The following is a 22,027-nucleotide window of genomic DNA, read 5'->3' as shown; positions in this document are numbered from 1 at the left end:
CCTTCGTCGAAGGAGTCTTCTGTAGCATCGTCGACGACTTGGAATCTTACTCTGACTTCTCAGATGTTAGAGAAGAGGGCTTCTTAAACGCTTTAGCAGAATCCACCACTGCTGTAGCTGTACTTAGTCTTTCCCTCTCCTTTACAGCGTGGTGAGAAGATTTGCTAGGACTCTGGCTCTCAGACTCACGGGGGGTCTTTTTTGAGGCCTTAACTGGATGCTCTGAGGATTGTGAAGGGGAAGCCCTACCCCTTTTGACTGACCTTCTGGATGAGGTAGGAGATGACGAATATTCACTGTCACTTGATAGAGTTTCCTTCCTCAACTTCATCTTCTGGAGCCAAGTGAGGAGGCGAACCTCACAGTCCCGGAGGGTCTTCATAGAGAAGGTGTGGCAGATCTTGCAGTCCGCAGCCTTATGATCAGGGTACAGGCAATAAATGCAGTCCTTATGCCTGTCCTCCACATACAGCCTTTTCTTGCCACAGGTGGAACAAGCTTTGAAAAGGGCTTTCTTCTCCTTGTCAGATATTTCTAGATGAAACACCTAACAATTCTGAAGGAAAAATGTTGAAAAAATCTTCAAATAGAGTTGAAGAGAGCAGAGCTCAAAGGAGACTCCCTTAGCACAATGTGTGGTAGAAAACCTGAGGCTCTGAGGTTCTCTCAGCAGGGTTCTATGAGGTGAGGCTAATCTGATTGGCTGTTGCTTTGCTTTGGTCTCTTTTGCAAAAAGAGGTGGATATGCTACAAAAAGGGAATGAGACCAAGCCTTTTTCTTTCTCTTTAGTAGAGAAGTGTGGCTCAATGCTTAGAGCGGCAGACCTTGATGCAGAACACTGGCCAGGGACCAGGGTTCGATTCCTGCCTCAGCGGGTTTCGGGCTTAAATTCCTCTGACCGGATATTCTCGCCTCAGTGCCGATTCTAAGCATGGGTCCCACGCTGCAACTCTGGGCAATAGCTTGCTTAGTCTCCACAAAGGCCCCCTGATACACAAGGGATGCCTGGTTTCAACATGGGATGCCCAGGAGTGGACACCCCACAAGGAAAAGCCAGGAGGGGTTCCCTTGTGGTAGGAGTACAAGCGCCGGGATGCCTCCGGGTCACTGTTCGCGCTATACAAATACGCCACGTTTACGTTTACGTTTACTGCTATGATATTTTGTTACCGAGACTCCCATTCCGACCACGGGGAATGATACAAGCTATGGGAATCTATGAAAGTTCCAATACTGAAGTAAGGAGGCATTTCCAAGTGAAGGATGCATAACAACATATTTGTTCATATTCCCAAATGTGTTGGTTTGTTCTTCACTCTCTTTTGTACTATTGTTTTGTTGGATTTCTTTCTTCTAGCAGTTGGAGCTACTACTGGAGTCCTCTTCTGGGTATATTGCTGGGCTCTTTTCTCATCCAAAATGACAGTGGGAATCTGATGCCTTGCTCTTCAGTACTAAAATCCATCTCCAATCAAGAGCTACAAGATTGCCAAGGAGGTTGTTAATCCTTTGTCATTATTTCCTCCTAAAGTGTACCCTCTTAAAGAGACAGTGGACACCTTTTATGTATACTATACTTCAGGGAGGTATTGTGGCTTATGGGAGTCCCTTTCCTTGGTCGATTAAGCAAAGGTAATCAACAGATATCAGTGTTTATTTCTAGACAGTTAGGCAACCTGGAGTTAGCACACCATAGTTTTGGAAGGGCATAGATCATACTCCAGACTACATCAGTTTTTGGTGTATTCCTCCTTACTTCTGGCCAAACCCAGCAAAGACATACGCCACATAGCTATATCAGATAACACCCTAATGTCATTGCCACATTCTTTTTTTCAGAAGTACCCGACCTGGCAAGTGCTGGAGGCTAGGGGTCGGTCTACTGTGTGTCAACTCCATTAGAGACAAGTAGAAGATGACATGTTCTTATAAATGTGAGAGAATGTCATAAGGGCAGTGAAAGATAGCATCCTTTGGGACACCGTTAAAATGATAATTAGAAGCCACTAATATCAGCATCTACTAAACAAAATAAAGCCAGATATGCGGCAAGGGAACACTTAGAATCCCAACTAAAAGAGCTAAAAGGGATAAACAAGACAACCCTTGTAATTAAAAATGCTGCAGACACAGGATAGGGCTTTGGATGAGGACAATGCTGAATATGTTCTGCTAAGGATGAAACATTATTAGAGTGGAGGCAATAGAGCGAGAAAAGGCTGTTTTACATACAATCTGAAAGACAAAGTGGCATGGGACAGATTACCAGCTAAAAGGGATGAAGGTGGAAAGCTAAAGAATGATGACCTTGGGATAGCTAATGTGTTTAGCGCTTTATACAATAAATAATGCCAGTCTGAGGATGTGACCTTGAGCATATGGAGTACCTAATGAACGCATCATTAATTGTTATTGACTCTGCCGCCTGGACAAGCAAAACAACTAGACAAACTAATCAAAATAGAAAAAGTTTTTAAGGCCCAGTCAATAGGATCTGCAGTAATGGCATGTGGCGGGCCTTCCCTGGCTTGGTAGATAAACTGCGGTTAAAATGACAGCACTCGGAGGGAGGGATGAGTGTGGCGGGATATCGTAGGGTGGCATGGCCAAGATATCTAAAAACAGGTGACTGTAACTCATCGGAATCCTTTACAATCAGGACCTAATCTGTGTTCAAGCGCAAAGCCACGAAAAGAATCCAAGACTCACTAACCTTTAGAATCTCCAGCTACTGTGGCATAGCCACGCGTACTGTAACATGGCCACGCGGAGACATACTTGAAATCGGCAGCAACCCTAAGAGAAAACACACAAAAAGGAAAGAACAAGTAAGAATCCGAGCAATGCCCTTAGGAGTGCAGCATGGCAGTCCTTAGTAACACTGTTTCTAAGTCAAACTACCTAGAGTAACTTCTGAGACACATACTTTTCGCACAGAGTAGCTTTTAAAAACGACAACTAACCAATTTTTTCTTTTTAAGACAATAACTGGTGCGCTATGAGGCTTGATTATTTGGCAAAGGCAGATTTCTTGAGCAAGAATAACAAGTGTTTATTCACTGCAAAAAATAACTTGCTGATATGAATCAACTCGAGAGACTTTATAGAGAAGTGCCACAATTGGGTTAACCCTTGAGACATTAATCCAGGATGTGAAATCCGATATAAGAGAGACTGCATTTTCTCCTATTTAGAGTGTCTATATTATGACTCAAGACAGGTAAATCTCCATTCCCTAAAACCTTGTCCCTACAATTTTATATAATGTTTGGAACAAGGGTCCCTATTCTGACAAGGTTGCTTAACTCATTCACAAATGCTCGCTAAATGGCTTTATCTATGACAGAGACCATTGTAACAGTCGTTCCCAACCAGGCAAAACCCACACACGATGCAGCTCCTACATCTTCACCTCTTTATTAAACGTTGATGCCAGCACAGGTATCTTGGTGACTAGGTTGGAGACCGATGTTGCCAGGCTTGATTGATCTTGATCAATTGTGCTTCATTACCAGGAGAATCTGAAGAGACAATATAAAACTGACAATACATGTAATAAAGAATATTCACTGAATGGAAAACAATGCAAACTTTGCTTTCACTCAAGACAGGGCAAGTGCTCATCTGGGTTAACTGGTGATTTATGTACAAAATGCTAGAAACTTTCAGCTCTGCCTCTAGATTGCTAATCCGTATCCTTTGCAGAAACAGAGATCGTATGGCTTGTATTAAGATCAAGGCAGGAATTTTCGCCAGGAGCGGTACAAAAGGGAAAGCAGCAGGGTGCTCATTCCCACCACTATTGTTTGCTCCCCCCATGGTACAAAATTCAGAAAAGTTTATAAATAAGGGAGGCATTAGCAAGTTATAAACTAGAAGAGACAAATTATATCCACCACATATATAGATAACCTTTTAGATCCACTCTGATCCCATTTAATCCCTCCCTCCTCTGTTGACAGAATTCAAGGAGTAAGGTGAGGTGTCTGTGTTTAGGATTAACTGGCAAAAATGGCAAGTGCTAAACATAACCACTTCAAAAAATGCCAAACTAGCATTACAGACAATTGTTTCTCTTCATTGGGCAGATGAGTCTATAACATATGTGAGGTTGCAGATCACTGCAGTAATTTAACAAATAACAAACCCAATTATATCCTGCTTTTAAGGCCCAGTCAAAAGGATCTGCAGTAATGGCATGTGGCGGGCCTTCCCTGACTTGGTAGATAAACTGCGGTTAAAATGAGGGAAGGATGAGTGTTGTGGGATATGGTAGGGTGGCATGGCCAAGATATCCGAAAACAGGTGACTGTAACTCATCGGAATCCTTTACAATCAGGACCTAATCTGTGTTCAAGCGCAAAGCCACGAAAATAAACCAAGACTCACTAACCTGTAGAATCTCCAGCTACTGTCGCATAGCCACGCGTACTGTAACATGGTGACGTGGAGACATACTTGGAATCGGCAGCAACCCTAAGAGAAAACACACAAAAAGGAAAGAACAAGTAAGAATCCGAGCAATGCCCTTAGGAGTGCAGCATGGCAGTCCTTAGTAACACTGTTTCTAAGTCAAACTACCTAGAGTAACTTCTGAGACACATACTTTTCGCACAGAGTAGCTTTTAAAAACGACAAGTAACCAATTTTTTTTTTTAAGACAATAACTGGTGCGCTATGAGGCTTGATTATTTGGCAAAGGCAGATTTCTTGAGCAAGAATAACAAGTGTTTATTCACTGCAAAAAATAACTCGCTGATATGAATCAACTCTAGAGACTTTATAGAGAAGTGCCACAATTGGGTTAACCCTTGAGACATTAATCCAGGATGTGAAATCCGATATAAGAGAGACTGCATTTTCTCCTATTTAGAGTGTGTCTATATTAAGACTCAAGACAGGTAAATCTCCACTCCCTAAAACCTTGTCCCTACAATTTTATATAATGTTTGGAACAAGGGTCCCTATTCTGACAAGGTTGCTTAACTCATTCACAAATGCTCGCTAAATGGCTTTATCTATGACAGAGACTATAGTAACAGTCGTTCCCAACCAGGCAAAACCCACACACGATACAGCTCCTACATCTTCACCTCTTTATTAAACGTTGATGCCAGCACAGGTATCTTGGTGACTAGGTTGGAGACCGATGTTGCCAGGCTTGATTGATCTTAATCAATTGTGCTTCATTACCAGGAGAATCTGAATAGACAATATAAAACTGACAATACATGTAATAAAGAATATTCACTGAATGGAAAACAATGCAAACTTTGCTTTCACTCAAGACAGGGAAAGTGCTCATCTGGGTTAACTGGTGATTTATGTACAAAATGCTAGAAACTTTCAGCTCTGCCTCTAGATTGCTAATCTGTATCCTTTGCAGAAACAGAGATCGTATGGCTTGTATTAAGATCAAGGCAGGAATTTTCGCCAGGAGCGGTACAAAAGGGAAAGCAGCAGGGTGCTCATTCCCACCACTATTGTTTGCTCCCCCCATGGTACAAAATTCAGAAAAGTTTATAAATAATGGAGGCATTAGCAGGTTATAAACTAGAAGAGACAAATTATATCCACCACATATATAGATAACCTTTTAGATCCACTCTGATCTCATTTAATCCCTCCCTCCTCTGTTTTTTTTTTTTTTAAGACCAACGGTCCCAAACTTTATTTAGTTTCACAGATAAGAAGGCAATTATTCACACAATGTCATAAAAAGGAATAACTTCTACAAACGGTACCCAGCAAGTAGCACATTTTGACATGTCAGTTATACATGAGTGAAAATAAACAGTAGCCAGGGGGGATGCAATAGTCCGCAAGCGGCAGTGCCAGGAAATGTCTCCGGCTGCAGTGCTCGCAGCCCGCAGCACTGCGAAAGGACCAAGGTGGACATGAATGCCAACAACCATTGTCTCGGGTCGCGTTCCCTGATTGACACAGTATCAGTCAAAGGCAGGATCATATCCCACATAGTCATATGGGTCGCTGAGTTTCAGTCTCCTGTTCTTGGCAGTGTCCAGCAGGCATTGTGTGAAAAATAAACGGGGAGGGGAAATCGAGCATCATCATGAGTACAGCGTAAACAATCTCTTTGCCAACCAAGAGACATAACTGGGAATTAAAAGAAGGGGGGAGGGAGAAACATTTCAACAACTGTTGGACTAGTATTTGCGTGTACAGTAGTGTATCAGTGATCTTAGCTGCGTGTGGTGCACCCTATGTGGGCCGTGTGGGAGTGGGGATGGTTGAGGATAGAGCGTCGCTGCGACTGCAGGGTGGGGGGGGGGAGGGGGGAAAGGCGGGGGGGACGACAGGGGACATCTCCCGTTGGGCAAGACCCTGGCGGCCGGAGGAAGGGAAGGGGGGGCGGAAGAGAGGGGGGGGGGAGCCCGCGCCGTGTCTGGACAGTAGTCACCTGGGCCCTTACTATTCCGGCGTCCCTGAACGAAGCTAACGTGGTCTCCCTACTAAAAGCGGGTAGAGAGGCAAACAAACTCGGCTCGTACAGACCACTAGCACTCCTCAACACCGATTACAAAATCTTAGCGGCGGCACTGGCTTGGAGGCTTGCACCACTGGTCCCCACACTTGTACACTCTGATCAGAACGGCTTTGTGCCCACCCGGAGCACGTCCTACAATCTGCGCCGCTTTTTCAGAGTCCAACGGTATGCGACCCCCACCTGGCCACGCTCAGGATGCATCATACTTGATCTGGAAAAAGCGTTCGACTCGGTGGAGTGGCCATATCTCCTCCGAGTCCTCGAGAAGTACGAGCTGGGCGACGCCTATGTCCAGATGGTGGGGCTCCTCTATCAGGCACCCGAGGTGCGAGTCCGGACTGGGCGATTGTTTTCTGACAGGATCCGTATTGGGAGGGGCACCAGGCAGGGCTGCCCCCTCTCCCCTCTATTATTCGCCCTGGCGATGGAGCCGTTAGCAGAACTGCTCCGCACCTCCGGCGACAACTGGGGCATCCCACTGGCGGATGGCATTCACTCGGTGTCTCTGTACGCCGACGACTTATTGCTATATATCAGAGACCTCGCCTGTATACCCGCGGCAATCACGGACATCTTTCAAAAGTTCGGGGACATGTCAGGGCTCCGCGTTAACTGGGCCAAATCGGGAGCCTATGCATTCAGTGACGAGATGCCACAATGTGATGTGCGAATGATGGGAGAGACGCTCCGGTGGCACCCGACAGTATTCAGGTACCTGGGGATCTTAATATACCGAGACCCTGTGGATCTCCTGGAGGGCAACCTAGTGAGAGCCATATCCTCGCTCTCGGCCCAGGTCACGTTCTGGAACTCCCTCCCACTGAATGTGCCGGCCAGAGTGGCGCTAACCAAGATGATAATGCTCCCCCGGCTCCTCTATTATTATGCTAACCTGCCAGTGTATGTACCGGCACGCATATTCAAAGGGTTGGAAGCCATCACCAGGCGCCTCATCTGGAATAAAGGGCGACCCCGAGTAGCGTTGAAGACCCTCTACGCGGCCTCGGACGCTGTAGGCTTGGCGGTTCCCAATCAGGAACTATATTACTTAGCAGCCCAGCTACAATGGGTCGCTTACTGGCTGAGCGGCAAGAACCTGATGGACACGGCCACGATTGACACTACCCTGTCCCCCGTGCAGGTGCTGACACTTTTCCGCCCCCTGACGCGGGGCCGGCCCCCCGTTCAGGTCCATGTGGCAGTCGCGAAGCAGTGCTTTATGCGGAGCCTCAGACTTACCAAAAGTACGGTGCCCTATGCCCCGAACCTGCCTCTACTGGGGACTCCCTTGGGCACTGGCGTGTTGTCATCGACCGAGCTACGCAGTTGGACTGCGGCAGACTTGGACGAACTGGGCGGCCTGTATAGCGACAGAGAGCTGTTGCCCTTCGAGTCCTTGGCCGCAGATACCGGTCTACCAGTGGGCCAATTTCTGACACACGCCAGACTTCTCCGTGAGCTGACGAAGACATGGGGTGACATGGGCCACGAGACGTCCACACATATGCTTATCCAGTATCTACATGTAATGGGCGATGGTTCCCATATAGTGCATTGGTTAGCACAAGCACTGCACGGTCATACTCAATTCTCCTCTCAAAGACTGAGGGAGAAGTGGACGACCGACCGGGGTAGCGACTGGACAGACAAACAGTGGGCCGCGGTATTAGCGGGCGCCTGAAATATTCCTCGCAACGCGCGATTTAAGGCCATCCAATATTACATCATACACTGCGCGTATTTGTCTCCAGACAAACTGAATCGCTACTTCGGGCTCACATCGTCGGCGTGTCCCAGATGCGGCCTCCTGAATTCGGACTTCCTGCACGCACTCTGGAGTTGCGCCCACCTCACCTTGTACTGGTCGGCGGTCACTGACACATGAACGGCGGCCACAGGTGACACCCTCCCCAAAACGTGGGAAGCATGCCTGCTGGGACTCTACAAGAGAACCAAACAGACCAAGCTACGGGCGTGTTTTTGGGACTTAGGACTCATTACGGCTAAACTTCTCATCAGGAAACGATGGAAGAGTGCCACCCCACCGCGCCCTGCAGACTGGCGTTGCTCTCTTGGCAACTGGGCTTGCGCGGAGAGTGTGTCTTTACACAGGGAGGAGACTGCGGGCCTACGGAAGTACCCGATCGCCCAAGACTGGGACGCTACCCTGACCGCGTACCATCGAGCGTGCACCCAGGCCGGTATAGCGTGCCTTATACACCTTCAACAGTTCCGGTATTAACACCAGTGAGTAGGCTTTGTAGAACTCAGCCGGGAGTCCGTCAGGGCCCGGAGCCTTGCCATTGGAGAGGGAGAAGATCACCTCCCGTAGTTCCTCACTGGTAAGCGCAGCACCCAACTCTGTCTGGTGGGCAGTAGTAGCTGCCGGGAGTTGCAGTGTCGCCAGATAGTCCGTGATCTCCACCACTGTGGCCCGCAGCCGTGAGCTGTACAAGGACCTGTAGTGCGACGTGAACGCTTCGTGTATCTGTTTCTGGGTGTAGACCTCAACGCCCTGAGCTGTGCGGATTGACAGGACCGACGCGGACTGGGTGTCTTGTCGTACCAGCCACGACAGGAGCCTGCCAGGTTTATCACCTGTGTTGTGGGTGCGTGCGGAGTGTGCTGCGAAATTAATGTTCTTTAGGCGGTCCATCAGAACAGCGTGATCCGCCCTGGCCGAGATCAGCTGGAAGTCATCGCCCTCCGCCGCCTCTCGTTCTTTGTCCTGTAGTGTCCCCTCCGCCCGTATCAGATCTCTCTCCACCTGTCCTCGTAGGCCCGCTTGCACACCGAGGCAGCCTCCCCGGGTCACCGCTTTGAAGGCGTCCCACTCGACTCTCGGGGAGGAGGCCGAGTCACTATTGTCCTCGAAGTACTGTATTATCCTCCTGGATATCTCCTCTCGGAATGGGGTGTCGAGCAGGAGATCTGGTTGTAAGCGCCACGTGGGTACTGGCGGGCGTGGGCGTCTCCATCCATATACTAGAGTGTGTGGGTTATGGTCTGAGTGCGTCAGCTCCAGGTAGTCAGTGTCTGTCACGGAAGGAATCAGGTCGCGGGACATCATGTATCTATCTAGTCTGACATGCAATGAGTGGGCTCCTGAGTAGTAGGAATGCACCCGGGCGGTAGGATTTCTGACTCACCAGGCATCTTGCAAGTTCCACTGCGCCGCTCAGTCAAGTAGGGCCCTGGAGGCTGCCTGCGCTGGGGCGATTGTCGCTGGGGGGGACGAGCGGTCAAGGGAGACATCTAGTTCGCAGTTGTAATCCCCACCCAACAGTAGGGGTACGTCCGGCCAAGGTGCAATCGCTGCCGATAATCGCGTGAAGAATTTCCCCTGCTCGACGTTAGGTGTGTAGATGGAGGCTATGACTATCTGCTGCCCGTCTAGTCTGCCCTGTATGAAGACATAGCGCCCCTCAGTGTCAACATTGCTGTGTGTCAGTGCGAATGGAACCCCGGGCCGAACCCAGATCAGGGTCCCTCGTGCAAACGCTGAAAAGGTCGTGGCGAATATCTGCCCCCTCCACCTACGGCGAAGTGTGGCTACCTCAGTGGCGACTAGGTGTGTCTCCTGTAGTAGTGCAATCTGGATCTGATGTCTTTTAAGATAGGAGTACACCTGATACCTACGCGAGGGTGTGTGCATGCCCCTGACATTCCAGGTACAAAATTTGACCGTAGTCATCACAGTATCCATTGCGCCCAAGCACCCGTCCCCCCCACAACCCCCAGTCCGCCCCGCCCACACCCGCACAGCAGCAGTTATCAATGACCATTTTTCCCACCCGCCATCCCACACAGGCCCAGGAATGCGCGCTGTAACACTTCAGTGCCAACACTAGTCTCAAAAAGAGGAACTTGAACAGAACCATAATACCACAAGGGCAACAACAAAACAAGTCGCCGCCCAAACGCTCTATCGAGCTCAATCAATCCGTGAGTTCAATGGGGGGATGACAAAGTACGTCACTTAGGTAAAGCAAGTTAGTTTGCTATGCCAAGAGAGCCGTTGTGACTCCCCTCCACGGGCAGTGGGCCAAAGGGTATCAGCAGACAGTGGCAGTGTCCGCAACCAGGGTCAGAGTTCCCAATGTCACTGGACTCGGAGGTTGAGTTCCGGGGGCGACCCCATCTGTTTTTCCCCCGAGGGGGGCACTCACCTTTAGGGGTCCGTCAGTCCCACCAACTCAGTGTTTCCGGTGGTGCTCTGGTGGGACAGCTCCGGCCCTCCTCCCGGTGGCCGCAGCGGCCCCGTGTCCGTCTGGTAGGTGGGGGGTCGGGAGCAGAGCATAGATCCCGTGGACGGGGCCGGTCGCAGCCACCGGAGTCTCTAGGAGTGCCGATGTGGACCCCTGATCGGAACAACCTTGGAAGTGAACAAACTGTTCCATGTTGCCAGTTGCAGTAGCCCAGCGAGGGCTAGGGTGAGGAGGGCTGCTACGCTATCAAATCCGCCGTTTGGGGTGTGACATCCGATAGGCCCTCTGTGTTCGAATCATCCGGCAATCCGTACAAGTATTCGTCGTCTTCGCTCCCGCGTGACCGTGGGCTGGCGTTGGAGATCAGGATGGGTGATTGTGACCCACTGATCTCAGCTGCTATCCGGAGGGCCTCTTGCTGTTCATTCTGGATTTGCTCTGGTGTGGGGCCGATCTTTGTGTCCGCGGTTGGCGATCCGGCCCTCGAGGTGCGCCGCTGGCTCCGCCTGCGTGTACCTCGATTTCTGCGTTGTTCCATCGGTGCGGACCCGTGGTCCGTATCCACCCCCGAATCCAGCCAGGTCGCCGCCGCCTCCGGAGTATCGAAGAAGTGGGTCTTGTCCTGTGCCACCACTCTGAGGCGTGCCGGGAACAGCAATGAGTACTTGAGAGCCAGACGCCTGAGCCGTTGCTTCACCGCTAAGAACGATTGACGCTGTCGTTGAACTTGTACAGTGTAATCAGGGAAGAACATCACCTTGGCGTTGTCTACCTTTATGTCTGACAGTTTCAGTGTTTCGCGCAGGATGGCGTCCCGATCACGGTAGTTCAGCACCCGCATAAGCATTGGTCTCGGGTTGGAGCCCTCCGGGGGTGGACGGGACGGAACTCTGTGCGCTCTTTCCACTACAAAGTGTGGTGACAGCGTGCCCTCCGGCAACAGTTCTCTGAGCCAGGTCTCCATGTGTTCCGCTGTCTCCCTCCGCTCCCATCGTTCCGGCAGGCCTACTATGCGCACATTGTTTCTTCTGGCCCGTCCTTCCGCATCCTCCGCCCTATCCTCGAGGAACTCCACCCGGTTGAGTAGGTCACGTACGTGCTTGTCCGTCGGCGCCAGCTTGGGCGAGGTCTCCGCCATCGTTTGTTCCAGGGTCTTGGTGCGTTCGGACAGTTTCTTGTGGTCCGCTCGGAGATGCCTCAGGTCCACTGCTACCTTATCGATCCTGTTCTCCAGCGATGTACAGGTCAGCTGCATGGATTCTTCCAGGCGCTCCATGGCCGCCAGCATAGTGTCCAGCTTGGAGGCGGTTTGGTCAGCCTCTGAGGTCTTCACCATCTTTCCTTTGTTCAGAGCCCCACCGGTGCCGGTCTTTGCTCTGGTCCCCCCTGACATGGGGCTGCTCGATGCTGCGAAGCAGCCGGGTGGGTAGGTCCTCACAATGAACACTGTTGGGGTCTGTGTGCGTGGGCCACCTGGTAAGGCACCTTGCTCCACTCGTGCCGGGCGGCGCGTGGTCCGCGGGGAGGGGGGTCCGCTATGCCGTCAGGACTTCTGGACCTTGCACTATGACGCCGTCCGGGGAGGACGAGATGGCTGTGTCTTGACTGATATGGGAGCTCCCATGCGCACCGGTTGTCTCTGTGAGCGTCTTAGTGTCGAACCGCCTTCCGGCTGCGCCACGTGGAGGTCTGCTAGGCCGGGCCGCGTGGTCTCTCCGATCGTGTCCGCCCCTTGGGCCTGGAAAGGCACGTTCTGTTGGGCGACTCCGGACGCCACCAAGCGCCGTGTGGGGCTCCGTGCAGCTCAGCGCTAGGTTAGTAGCGGTGAAAAGTGCGGGGCCACGCTGGTTCCTCACCCGCGCAGGCACTGGTTAGTCCTCTTAATGGAGGGCCGGCCGCCGGTGGGGCTGCTCCGTTGTGGTCGCACTCTGCGTGCTGTGTGGGCCGGGCCCCTGAGTGTTGGCCAGGTCCGGTGCCGGTTCGTGGCTATTTCAGTGTGGTGGGCGGGAACAGAGGCTCAGGAGACAGGACCGTTCAGCCTCCGTTGGTGGTCGTATGGGCCCAGGGGTAATATCGTCAGTGTGGGCCCCCAAGCAATAGAGCGCGATCTCCCCTCGGCTTCCACGAGGCTTGGCGGGGCGTCTCCAGTGTCGGCAGGCAGGGTGGGCCGGTGTCTCTGCTCGCCGTGAGCCAGGGTGGTGTGTCCACTTACAGCGTCTGGGGCCCCTGAGTAGCTGGGTCGCCGGGGGTATCTGGCGCTGTGGCGCGATCCCTGTCCCCTCACTGGGTCCCGCGAGGGGAGAATTTGCGCGTCGCGGCGTACCTCGTAGGGCATCCCTCCCTCCTCTGTTGACAGAATTCAAGGAGTAAGGTGAGGTGTCTGTGTTTAGGATTAACTGGCAAAAATGGCAAGTGCTAAACATAACCACTTCAAAAAATCCCAAACTGGCATTACAGAAAATTGTTTCTCTTCATTGGGCAGATGAGTCTATAACATATGTGAGGTTGCAGATCACTGCAGTAATTTAACAAATAACAAACCCAATTATATCCTGCTTTTAAGGCCCAGTCAAAAGGATCTGCAGTAATGGCATGTGGCGGGCCTTCCCTGGCTTGGTAGATAAACTGCGGTTAAAATGAGGGAAGGATGAGTTTTGTGGGATATGGTAGGGTGGCATGGCCAAGATATCCGAAAACAGGTGACTGTAACTCATCGGAATCCTTTACAATCAGGACCTAATCTGTGTTCAAGCGCAAAGCCACGAAAAGAAACCAAGACTCACTAACCTGTAGAATCTCCAGCTACTGTGGCATAGCCACGCGTACTGTAACATGGTCACGCGGAGACATACTTGGAATCGGCAGCAACCCTAAGAGAAAACACACAAAAAGGAAAGAACAAGTAAGAATCCGAGCAATGCCCTTAGGAGTGCAGCATGGCAGTCCTTAGTAACACTGTTTCTAAGTCAAACTACCTAGAGTAACTTCTGAGACGCATTCTTTTCGCACAGAGTAGCTTTTAAAAACGACAACTAACCAATTTTTTTTTTAAAGACCATAACTGGTGCGCTATGAGGCTTGATTATTTGGCAAAGGCAGATTTCTTGAGCAAGAATAACAAGTGTTTATTCACTGCAAAAAATAACTCGCTGATATGAATCAACTCTAGAGACTTTATAGAGAAGTGCCACAATTGGGTTAACCCTTGAGACATTAATCCAGGATGTGAAATCCGATATAAGAGAGACTGCATTTTCTCCTATTTAGAGTGTGTTCCCGTGAAGATTATACACCATGTTGTGTAGCAAAAGAAAACGCAATTCATTCATAAATGTATCAGACGGTAGTTAATTCCCGTTTGTGATAAATAAAGATATCTGTCGAAGTACAGCACCTAGCTGAGACAGAGGCCGTTTGAGAAAAAATTCGAGTTAAAAGTTTATCAGTTGCCAAGTGTCATCCTTGAAGACCACTTAGAAATCATCTCACTCTTTCCATCCCCTCCTTCCTTTCTGGCGCACCTATCATCTCAAAACATTTAGACTCTGAATTGAGTTGTTCTGAAGAGCAGCGGGAGGACCAGCATCGCCCCTGTGGACTCTCGGGAATCTTCAGGTGAGTGGCAAGTGTGAGAGGAAGGCAAGCTATTAAAAAAAAAGAATTCCACCTGGGCGACATGGTGATCTTGGTTTAAACTGATACACAGGATATGATAAACAGTCCCAGAGGTATATGATTTGGCACAGACCTTAGCAAAAAATTCAAAATGAGGTTTAAGCACCAAGGGTGGAGAATTTAGAACTGTGGAATGAGTTGTAAAGATAGAAAACTTGGTATGACTCATGGAATAGGGACATTTCTAAGGAACACCGTCTCATTTTACAACCATCTTTATTTAGGGGACCATTGGTTCCTAATTTAAGTTGCTACATGTTGCACTTAGAACTGCTTGGAGAATCAAGCCATAACGCAGCACCAACATTTGCATCTTCAAGCACGCATCCACTGAATGCCACGGTTATTACCTCCATGCTACTGGCAGCCCTCAAGCAATTCTACAGAGACAGTTCCAAGTGCAAAGTATTTGAGTCATGTCAACTCCAGGTCCAGTGTGTCCAGTCTAGAAGGAGACTTTTCCTAATGATGCAGCAAAGGCAGATTTCGTAATTTCTTATCTTGGAAGTAGCGAGTCCAATTGGTCAATTTTTATGATTGAAAATAATAATCCAATACTATCTGACCATAGGAAATTTAAGGAGGCTGTTAGAAAATTGTTTGCAAAGCATGTATTATACTGTCAAGTGATGAGGAGTTCCTGAATCTAAAACGAAGGTCCAAGGACCTTTTGACGTATATTATGACTTTTAATTGTTTAGTCGTAGAAGCTAATGGCCTGTAGAGAAAAAAATAGCATCTTTATTTTTATAGGGCATTAAGAGACAACTTGAAGGACTCCCTGTCTTTTATTTTAGATTTACCACAGGCTGCTCAGAATCTATTGCCCTAGTAATCGAATTGGAGCACAGGGTAGAAGAACGAAAAGGGGAGAGGTCTCGAGGTGATGCTATAGTGGTAATATTAAATCCTGAAAGAAAGGGACTGGACCACAAAGGGCAGGATGTAAAACTCATGCATGTCTGGGAATATGATTATTAAGGATGCCAACACACAAGAGCTTAACCTGGCCTTGCAAATTGTTTGTGGAATATATGAGTTTTAAATTTCCTCCTAATTGACAGCTTTGCAATGGAAGAAATCAGCAATAAAGATATATATTTGCCGGCAAGAAACTTGACAAATAATGCCTATGGGCTGGCAAGATCATAATGAATTTTTCTCACTGGCACAACACTCCCAATAAAGAGGGGCACCCCCATCAGGAGGTGCCTCAATTTTGGTCCTTAAAGCTCTGAAGCCAGATGTGAGAGTCCTCGCTTGTGGCACTAGTGCCTTTATTTTTCGTATGTTAGCGGAAACATCCTCTGGAAACGTATACATAAATCCTAAGCAGCCAAAAAAAAAGTAAATAATCTTTAGTGATAGCTTAAAGTTAATCAAGGCCCTATGACAGCAGTAACTTGCAGAAACGAGTCTTTGGGGGTAAACTCAGTATGTTCTTGCTCGAAACACCTGAACCAATCCCATGGCAATAGGAAAATGACAACATATGGGGGATTCCGGAGATCGCTCTCGGTCATGTAAAGAAAGACAAGGTTAGCCAGAAGTTTACAGCCTCCTTGAATGCCTTGGACTTCAGAACACTAAACAGAAGAGTGGGTTTTCACTCCGTATTTCACGAGGGTAAGCAATTTCCAAGTGTGCCACACTCTGACAACCGACCATGCAAGGCTATCCTGTACCCTCAATAGGGATACTCAAATTGATACAACTTCAAACAATTAGTACAATTAGTACACAAGAGGGAGATTTAAAGAATAAAATGGCCAACAACGTCTTCACCTTCCTCCCTGGTGGAGTTAAGAGAATCTCTGCAATTTGAGGCAAGCGATTCTCTGCTCTCAGCAGCGAACTGGCCGAAATTACTGGAAAAGCTAGTGGAGAGACTCACCAGTAAGGTCCAAAAGCCAGGCAGTGCTTATACTCAGAGGGTAGCTTGTAACCCGGAGCAGAGGGTCCTTAAACAAGAACTAAATAAACTCCAAAGGTTAGCCCACAAAAATACTGATACTGCTTCAGAAGCAACTGTGATCTGGAAGTTCAGAAAGTCTGGGAAATCTTCTGGGAAAATCAAAAAGAGGCATGGGTGGAACTACATGAGGCCTTGAAAACCAAAAATCCAGCAACATTCTGTAATCTCATTACAATGAGCTTGAGTCAAAACTCTTGTCTACCGTGTCAAAGTGGTTAGAATACATTTTCAACCTTTATAATGCTGGGAAAATGAGTGTGGGCAGGATGACCATGCAGAAGAACTAGTAGGCCCCTCTAATAAAAGAATCAATGAATTGTACACTGGCATCTTTTCGAGCTGCAGGAGCCCCGGGCCACAGAAGAATGGGCATCTCATAAAATAAAAACCACCTCTGGAGGAAAACAAGGCTGTATCCTTGCTCCACTATTGTTCAACCTATACTTGGCGGACATTAACAAAGCACTGGGGTCGGCACGTGCTGTCGAGATCTACCGGGGAGTGGTGAATTGGCCCGGACATCTAACCCGCAGCCAGAACCTGTATGCTGCTTCCCCAGTCCTGCGGAGGGTGGCTGACTGGCGTGAGGGGCCTTGACCGTGGGCAGTGCCCCTCTCCTACCTTGATCCTACTGCTGGTGGGCTGGATGTCTCTTCCTGTACTTGGTGGAGGCCTGCCCTAGCCATGAGATGGGTGACTGGTCACTGTTGCTGCCCAGCCTGGCGTTGTGCCTTCTGCTGGTCCTTTCTTCTCCCTGTATCCTGCTGCTGACGCGGAAGGCCCAGCCTGGTGTCTTTTGCGGGCTGTGCTGGCTGTGCTGTGGGAGCAACTGGGAGCCCTGTGCAGACGACGGGGAGATTTGTGCTGGGCCTGGCTGCGGACCATGGAGGGAGCGAGATGTCTGGTGAACGGTGAAGGACTGTCCCTGGTGCTCCTCCTTCCACCCCTCGTGACACGCTTGACTGGGGCCGCACTTGAACCCATGTCCAGACGGGAGCCTCAGGGCCTAAGCCATTATGAGTAGGAGGGCTGCTGCAGTGCACACAAAAGCCCAGGGCGAGGGATCCGGGTAGAGCCGCTGCAGGTCTGGATGGTAGTAGCAAATATTGAAATGGGAACATTGAAGGCCGAAGTGGAGAAAGGTTCCATGTGAACAGCAGTTGAACATGGGTCAGTCTGTCCTGAGAGATGGGTCTGTGCCATTCAGAAGGGACGGCCGATGGCATATGTTGCCCTCGCCGATCAAAAGGGAGTTGGGTTCAGATCTCCAAACCCGGAATGGCGGAGACAGGCGCCCTCGCGGTGTCCATTGCAGTAACGCAAACTATCCTGTTTCTCTAGGAGCTCTGGGGAGAGTTTGTTTTTCTCTGTGAAGGGCAGGGCGCCCTGGTATAGGTTTGCCCCAAGAGGGGCCTGAGCTTTTGAAAGCGTCGGAGTTCTGGCTGAATCCAGTGAGCTCTTGCTCGTCCTCGAAAATCTGGGGGAGATGGTGTACATCTCACGCCGGGCCATACCCATAACCGCAGCAGGTCTTCATGATGGTGCACATCTTCTGACATGTTGGAACAATGTGGGTAAGGGAAGTTGGCAAGTCAGATCTGTAAATTAGGGATAAGGATCGGCTCTAAAGGCTGAGTCAGTCGGGCTGGGGTGGAGTGCAAAGAGGGACTTCCTGTGGATCACTCCAGCTGCAATGGTCGCCTCTCCCCATGCCCCCGCCCCGGGGCTGCTGGACTGGCATTCTGCCTCGGCCAGCACCTAGCAGCTGACTTAGAACTGGTGTGGACCAGGGGAATCTGACTGTTTAATTGAAACAAAGCATTGCAAAGGCCCGAGGCGTTTGTTGACGCAATGTGATTTCTGCCCAGTGCTCTGAATGTCAAAGTGAAGAAATTCAATGAAACATGGGTAAACGGCGAGAGTAACTAGGACTAGGAAGATGGAATCCAGTGTGATTTCTGCTTTATAAATTATGAATATTTTGCATAAACTATTTCTTCATCCCAGTTATGCATTTATACCTGCAGGACACTGGCTTGAACACACATTATCTTGTGGGAGCTGTGAAACTAAGGTGTTTAACAGAACGAATATGTTTTTCTACTTGAATCAACATCCTAAGGTAATTTTTACCACGAGGTATGCTTTCATGTACAATTTTACCCACGCAGCTAGCGAAGCCAATTTAAGGTGATGTTATGTGAGTGGGAGGGAAACTCGTTTTTTTCTACCCACCATCCTTTGCAGTTTCCTTTCTTTGCCTTTGTAGTGTGGGAGCCACCCGGCCCACCTTATACAGCGTTGCACCCTGTTTCACCCTGGAGGGCGGGCTCGCCCAAAAGGGATAATGAATGGGCGCATGAGCGCTCGTGGTCTAAGCCCTCACTACATTACTTGTGTGTGTGTATTCTTTCCTGCAGAGATCACAACGCAGGCCTCGCAACGTAGCACTGGGTCACCCACCTTCCGGCCCACTACAGCCTTATTTATATTCTTTTCTGCAGGGCTGTGCCTTTCTGATATGCAGGCTCTATTTCTCTTGTTTCTGATGAACAAGCCCGGTGTATCTTGTTCCTCCTGTCTCCGATGTACATCTCCGGTGCTTTTGTTTTTTCCCCCCTTTTTGATGATATCCCTTTACCTTTTGCCACCCATCTCAGTTATTGTGTCTTCCCCTTTCTGTCTCTGAAGCATATTTCCACCCAGTATATTTCTCTTTTTGCCTCTGATGCACAGATTCTGTCTTTTTCCCTCGCTACTTTGCGCCCATGAGTCTGATGCACATATTTTGTTTATTGCTGTAACCTTAAGGTCCCTTTAGCTGTTTCAATAACATAAAGTTTGCTAAAGCTTCTTTCTGCTTTGCAAGCTATCTGTAAATGTTCGTAGTCTTTTTTCAGTGAATAGGTGATTAAAGGTTTGGCATTAGCCAAGACTTTCTGATTTGACTAAAATTGTATATATAGCATACTTACAAAAGGTTTTAAACAGCCTCCCCTTTCAATCAATCTATTGTTGTCGTTTACATCTTCTGCACATTACAACATGAGGGCACTGGATCAGCTCACTTAAACCATTGGCTAACGTCACTGCGAGTGGCAGCAGTGTGCCCTTTTACAAGGATCATATCCACACAAAGTAGCTCCCTTTTATGCATGAGGTTTCAAGAATAGAATTTGTGTTTTTTTGAGACAAAAAATATTTTTGCTTCTACGTAACTTTATTTTTACATATTGGCGCATACCTGGCACATCCTTAAACAATAACGTTTTGCATATGCAATGCGAACAAGCATTGCCAAAGCAATATATGATGGTAGCAACAACTGACTTATTAGTTTCGTCAAAGCTTGTTTAGAGCTGTGTTTGGTTTTAACAGCACAGCTGGGAAACAGAGCTATCACTAGCAATATACTTAGATTGGGTTTGGGTCTGCCTCTTTCAGACATTGGCTTACTTCAAACAGCTAATTTCATCTGTTGACTTGAGACTGTCAATTATGTCAGGGCTCAGCCCAGTGGAGTGTTTGTCTGTTACCTATTCCTATTGCCTGTTTGGGTGTATCCTTCCACCTCCACTGCACTGGTGTGCTTCAATGTAACTGTATGAGGGACTACTTTACAACAGTAAACCTATCTGTGCGCTCCTCCTGGGTCACTCACAAGTATCTCCCTCTAGTGTGCTTATACTGCAAGCAATAGAACATTAAACCCTGACTTATTGACTCTGTCGATGCTTGTTATCCATACTAATATAATAAAGAGAGAGCCCAAACCTTTGAGGCAGGTTATCTCAGGAACCACAGCACCAATCACAACACCCAACACAGCGTTGGAAAGGGCAGTTGCAGCAGAAGGACATAGGCTATGCAGACGCCCACAATATACATTTAAAAGGTAAAAGAACCGTGCCAGCAAAGTAGTCCCTTGTGGGCGTATCTGCGTTGTGATGTGGGCGTGTGCTGGGGGCGTGACAAACGCTGGGGGCGTGTGGTACGTTCCACCCTTCAAGCCATGTCTCATATCGTGTGCTAATCCCACCCTGCTCCCTTTAAATACCCGTGCAGCTCATAATCATAACCCACCCTTACTCCTTAAAATACCCCAACACCCTTAAACACTAACCCATCTTAACTCTATAGGTATACCCTGTACCCCAAAACCCAAACTTAGCCCTGAACCCTAAAAATACCACTGTACCCCAAAACCCAAACCTACCCCTGAACCACAAAACCCAAACCTAGCCCTGAACCCTTAATATAACTCTGTACCCCAAAACCCAAACCTACCCATGAACCCTAAAAATAACCCTGTACCCCAAAACCCAAACATATCCCTGAACCCTAAAATACCCCTGTACCCCCAAACCTAGCCCTGAACCCTAAAAATACCCCTGTATCCCAAAACCCAAACCTACTCCTGAACCCTAAAAATACCCCTATAACCCAAAACCCAAACCTAGCCCTGACCCTAAAAATACCCCCGTACCCCAAAACACAAACCTAGTCCTGAACCCTTAAAATAGCCCTGTACCCCAAAACCCAAACCTACCCCTGAACCCTAAAAATACCCCTATACCCCAAACCCATACATATCCCTAAACCCTAAAACTACCCCGGTACCCCATAACCCAAAACTATATCTGAACCCTTAAAATACCCAAACACCCCAAAACATATACCTCAGTACCCCAACACATATACCCCTATACCCATACGTACTTTATCCAAACATTTAAAAAAAACATGCTTTTACCATTCATGCATTTACAACGAATTTCGTTGTAAATGTATGCGTGTTAAAAGCATATAAAATGTAATGCCATGCGTTATAATGGCATTGCGGAGTCATGGTACTTTTGTAATGAAAGTATGCGGAGTGATGGTATGTGGAAAGAAAGTTGCTGAATAATGGGTGTTTACCCTCCCCCGGTAAGTACATTGGTGGCACGGCGGCCCACATCTCCAGCAACATACTCATATTTTTTCACCACCCATTTGAAAAATGCACAGGTCCCTCTCATTGATGGCCAGCACCGACATACACTTTTAGACACACCTTCCGCCACAAGTTCTAGAATTGCGAACTTTAGAGCTGGGGAGCTTCGTTTGAATCTCGGTATCGGCTCAACATCCTGTGATTCAAGGCAAATTGCTTTGTCTCCCCGTGCCTACCACAAATGAATGTGTTCTTCTGTAATGTAAATTGTGCTCATGCCATGTTGTCGAGTTCGCGCTATATAATATTGCAAGGAAAAATAAAGTAGGGAAACTCGAGTTCACACACTACTGAACGCGCACTCTTAAGTGCATCAGCAGTGCACTGTGAATCGGAGCGTTTCACAGGCCTGTCACAGATAAGAAATGCTATCAAAACGAAATCCTACAAAACAATATACTTCTGGCCGGCAGAAATTCATACCCGGACAACGTCGGGACGGGCTGCTAGTGCCTTAATAAATCAGGTAGCACACACTTTTGATAGCCATGTACACACCTTAAATTTATGTGTATGGTATACAGTGCAGCTCTGTACTACTATGATAATCTCAAGGCATGCACCTAGTGCATGTTTAGTGCTTTGCACAAATAGTTGGTTGCTGTACAGTGCGTGGGCCTCGCTTAAAAAGAACAAAGCCTGCCTGCATTCTTGGACTGCATGC

The sequence above is a fragment of the Lissotriton vulgaris genome, chromosome 5 (assembly GCF_964263255.1).
Source record: "Lissotriton vulgaris chromosome 5, aLisVul1.2, whole genome shotgun sequence".
NCBI classification, from domain to species: domain Eukaryota; kingdom Metazoa; phylum Chordata; class Amphibia; order Caudata; family Salamandridae; genus Lissotriton; species Lissotriton vulgaris.
This window is presented reverse-complemented; position numbering follows the sequence as displayed.